We start from the raw sequence: 5,365 nt of genomic DNA on the forward strand, positions 1-5,365 counted from the left end.
CCGCTGTGCTGCCTGAGGACATGGCCATGGACACCACTCCCCCTTCCATGGCGGTCATTTTGCCGTCTAATGCATCCAGTGACAGCAATGTCCATGGCCATAGGCAGCACAGGCAGCCAGCAAAGAGACCATTCCTCCCCAGCCCCCCAACCCTTCAGTTCTCCCAACCCAACCCCAAACGGTCCCATCCCATTGTCCCACCACCCACCCCTCAGCCTGCATCTAGGAACCCTGCTGGACAGCAGAGAGCCTCTCTTCCCAAAGCCCCCATGGTTACCACGCCGCCAGTGAAGGACCACTCACCGGCCTCCACCCTGGCACAGAGGGCATCAGCACCACCAACCTCCCAGGCTGCCAGTGAAGAGCCCATGGATACGACCCCTCCTTGGAAGGCTGTCAAGTTCTAGTCACCTCCTGCCTGCCACGTTCTTAGACTGACTCAATTTGGTAAGCATGGCAGACACGTCGACAGCTATTTCTATATTGTAGGCCTGGTGCCACATATTTGCGATTTGATTTCTGCTTTCTATTTTTTCCGTTACTTTTGAGGTAAAATGTGCTTTGCAATGTTGGCTTTTGACATAATAGCTGAAGACATAATCACCAATGAAGCAGTGCATATGTGTACGTGCACACACACACACACACTCACACACACACACATACACAGAAATGCCACAGTCTTTGTCTCTAAGTTTCAGAAGTAGGCAAACTTGAAAATTTTCTGAAACTCTAAAGGAGACTAAAGAGATGTGATAAGTGTATGAACTGTGGAGCCTGGACTTAAATCAAGCATGGAGGACGACAACAGGACAACTAAGAAATTGGGCTATAGACTAGAGGAAAGTATTGTGTCAATGTTAGTTTCCTGAATGTAGGAATTTTCCAGGGTTATGGGAGAGAATGTGCTATCCTGGACAATTCACAGCAGAGTAAAGGCATTAAGTGCACAGGGGTAGGAGACACGAATACTCTTCTCAGCCTGTTCAGAAAGGTTGAATTAGGGAAAGAGGCAAGATAAAGTACATGTGGCCAAATGTGAAAAGTCTGTGACTCCTCCTAGACATTCCAAATAACTCTCATGGAGAGACAGGAAATAAAGTTTGTCCAGGCAGTTTTAGTGGTCTTCCCTCCACCACTAGGAAGAAAAGTTTGGCATCCATTTGCAAATACACTTCAATATTTCACATGAATAGATGAATCTTTCAACTATTATAATATAGACCTGTCTCCCTCATGAATGATGTGTTAAAAATCTTTAAAAGCTGTTTGCTCCACAAGATTAGTTCAACAAGATTGACTAGATCAATTAGGAAAGAATTCCCATATGGAATTCTCTTAAGAGTATTTCTAAAGTTTGAAAATCCTGCAGAGTAAAAAATATCTAAAATTACTATAAAGAGTCAATAACAATGGATTGGAACTGATGTAACAATGACTGCAGATTGTGTTTACATAGAAAACAGAATTGGGCTTTACAGGAGGAAATGTGAGCAGGCCAGAAACAGGGCAGCAATGAAGTTATGTAAGTTGTCAAGAGTTTGATAGCACCATGACGTTGATCATAAAACTGTTCCATGATGTGTGTCCTCATGAGAACCCTGAGGTGCCCGTTTCCATGACTCTGTACACTATGCTTTGCTTTGCTTCACATTCTCTCTATTGAAGAAGCTGGAGTAGAGCAGCTTTCTATTTCCCAAAAAGATTAAATTTAATCTCAATTGGAGGAAGACCTTTCTAACATGTGGGTCATGAATAGTCACATTGGGTCTGGCCTTGTGATCCTCAGGTGGTGTATTTGTCATCAAATATAGCAGTTGTCCTTGGGGGGAGGATCAGTATTCAGGGTCAGTACCAAGGAGCAGAGAACTCAGCCCATCACAGGTTGAAAGCACAGCACTGCAGCACCAAGGGAATGAGGTTCTTGACTCAGCTAACCATTGGTGAATTAGGCTAAGGCTTGTTGAATATTTGTTGATACTTGCCCTCAAATAGCTTTGAACTATGAATAAATATATCTGAGCAGCTGGCTCCGACAGAGGGCAAGATGGAAGCACCCAAGAGAGAATAATATGAACCAATGTTCTTTTCCCTGGAAGTGTCTTTCTTACTCTGATTTTTCTACTCCTTCCCATTTGCAGGCCCCACCTCCTTTGCCATAGGAATGAACTCACCAGCTGGACTGGCCCATCAGGGAACTCAAACTTCCCCAAAGAAACAAAGGATTCAAGGTGGAGAGGTGTTCCATATGGAGACCACCCAAGTGGAGGAAGGGGAAAAGAAAATCAGACACACTGGCATGAGAACTGGTCCACACTCTGTTTATTCTTTGCATTAGCTTCAACCAAAGGAGGAACGGTACTTTTCTTTTCTCAGTGAGACCCTCGATATCATTCATTGCCTTCTGAAGAGATGACTGGTCACTGCGGAATAGAAGAAAAATACTCATGCTCAAATTCCATTCCACTGTAAAGTGCACAAAAAGAGTACTACCACATGAAAAATTCATGTGTCAGGAAAAAGAATTCTTGAAAGAATGGTCACAATTTTTATTAGATGTTTTGGCCATGAGTCATTTATTCACTTTATGATTTATTTTTTATTTCTGGGGAACTAAAGCAAAACTTGCAAATGAGAAAAGTTAACATTCTTCACTTTTAATAAAATATGGGTGTGTTTTATAAACTAATTCATAGATCTTACATCTTATTAGCTTCATCTCTTTAATTTCAGTCTGACAACAAGAATAACTGCTCAATAAACTTAAGTTAATACTACTAAACTGAATAAAAAACAGATTAATAATAAGATTTCATCAGTTCACCTGTCAAATCAATACTTAGGAATTAATTGTGGATTGTGAATTTCATTTTAGTTTACTTAATTAGTACTATATATTTGGGTGCTTCCCTATGATTTTGATCTAAATATATAAGGAAATAATATTTTTAGATTGCTATAATAGAATCTGTCAAAGTTATGTTTATTTTTATGGTATTTTCTTTCTCTTCCATTTCAAAGTGTGAGGGAAAAGAAATTTATCTGTTCAAATTCTATTTTATGTTTTGTATTAACAATTACCAAAAGTCTTTCTTGAATATATCATTTCTGGAAGAGGATGATTTTGATAAAATGTGAGGATACAACTAGAGTAGTAGTTACAACACTAACTCCATATGCAATGTGAAGGTCAAGAGTAATTACTCATTCATAAGTATTTATTGAGTATATTCTCTGCATGGTACTACCTATAAATTGGTGATGAGCAAAATAAATATGGCCATTACTTTCAAGTAATTCAGACTAATGGGAGGGTAATGCTTGTAGGAAACAAAAGTCTGAAAGAATTGCAGTGTTTAAGCACTCTATCATAATTCCCTTGGTGACAGGGACAGAGACTGGAGACAATAAAGATCTTTTTTGTCTTAGTTTGGAGGAAGTAACTAATTTTCATATATAAAAGTGTGGTTATGTAAGAGACATCAGAGGACAATAAGGTAATAAAGGATATAGAAATACTGTGGTTTTCCTAACTAATGGGGTGATTTCCATCAGGAAGGATAGAAACTATGTAAAGTTTGAGGTGTAACCTAAAAACTTAACCTGCAGTTATAAAGAATGCTCTGGGAGAGCAGTAAATTGAATGTAACTAAAAGAGATCACTTTAAGGAAAAGTACTAGACAATACAAGAAAAGAAAATTCTACAAGGGAGAAAGGAATATAAACAGTCATACAAATATCTGAAAACTTCCAAAAGATCACAAATCATGCCTGTGGACCTTGGGAAACTAAAACTTAGAAAGAATTTAGAAAGAACTTGTTAACACAATTGTGGGATGCTAATAGTGTATTATGAAAGTAGTTTTCACTGTATTTATGTTATAGTCTCTTAAGGTAACTCCTCCTAAGTGGAGTAATCATTCACTGCAAAGTCTATGTGGAGTTTGTGTGTATAAATATAATCCAAACAAAGTGACATTTTCCTTTGTGGATCCCAGCAAAAAGGAAACAAAAAATGTTCAGCTAATATGTTACTTTTGCAAATGTAATTATCAATATCTGTCTCTTAATAGATTTTATTAGTAATTCACCTACATATCATAAGAGGGGCCAATCAATAAAAATTTAGTCAGCTGAATAAAGATCAGTAATCTTTCTTAAATAATAAATAATTTTAGAATGGAAAATATAAATATTGGGTTTGGCAAAGTACTTTATCAATTGTGATCACTCAAAAAATATGGAATAAAAATTTGTGAATTATCAACTTTCTCATTCTTAAGTTTTCAACATATTTATTTATAAGAAATACTTCCTAAGTTGCTTACCTGCCGGTATATGCCTGAGTACTCTCTTCCGATGTGGACCTAAACATAAATTTTAAAAAATAATGTCTAAAACTTAACACTAAAAATATTGCCTATTCTTAGAATAAGGAACAAGCCATTTTATACCAATACTAATTCTTTAAACAAAGGACATGCAAATAAAAAGCATTCTTGTTTACCCAAACACTGACTGCAATGTATTCTCCAGTAGAGAATAGTAGCAAGGCAGCAGAGACCTTTTTTTCTTGTGAATTCTAAGCACAGACTATAATGACTCTAAATTCCTAAATCTGGTCTTTAGGTTCTAAGTCAGTTGTTTTTTGTTAGATATATAAATTGCCATATTTTGTAATTTAAAACTTATATTTGCACTCTGGCATACTGACTTATGAAAGCCTCTCCTTCCTATCCCATACCTTAAAAAAAAAAAAAAACTAAAGAAAATAGCACAAAAATCTAATCCACAACTGAGACTGAGAGCCACAAAAGGCTTTCCCAACACTCAGTGAAAATGAAGAAACTAGAAACTCATAGGAAAACAGGAGCTAAAGCTGAAGTACACAAACCTTAAGGTATATGGTTTTTATAAACCTAGCTTGGAAGGAGTTGAGGATATGTGTTTTTTTAAATTTGTTAGAGAGCTGGAATGAGCTATTTGTCCAAGCCTGAGTCTTAAATAAAAATAACAAGCTATGACCACTGAACTTGAAAATGAACCAGGCCAACTGTTTCAGCAATATGGATGGAAAGAATCAGCTAGAAATGCAAGAACTCCATAGGGCAGGGCCTTGATTGCTCCATGCCACCACTCACAAGTTGGAACTGCAAGCATAGAAAATATTGTAACATTTATGTCATATAATAGGAGAAACAGCCCTGGAACACCTTCCTCCTCCAAATGTAGGTCTCTACAACTAGGGGCAAGCAGAATTCCCACCAGAATGATCATTGCCCTGAGGATGAACTTACAAATCTAAATTATAAACTACTGTAAAATTACCACAGCCACAGTGCAATAAAACAAAAATTTCATATA

The sequence above is a fragment of the Spermophilus citellus genome, assembly GCF_964194105.1.
Source record: "Spermophilus citellus genome assembly, chromosome: 16".
NCBI classification, from domain to species: Eukaryota; Metazoa; Chordata; class Mammalia; order Rodentia; family Sciuridae; genus Spermophilus; species Spermophilus citellus.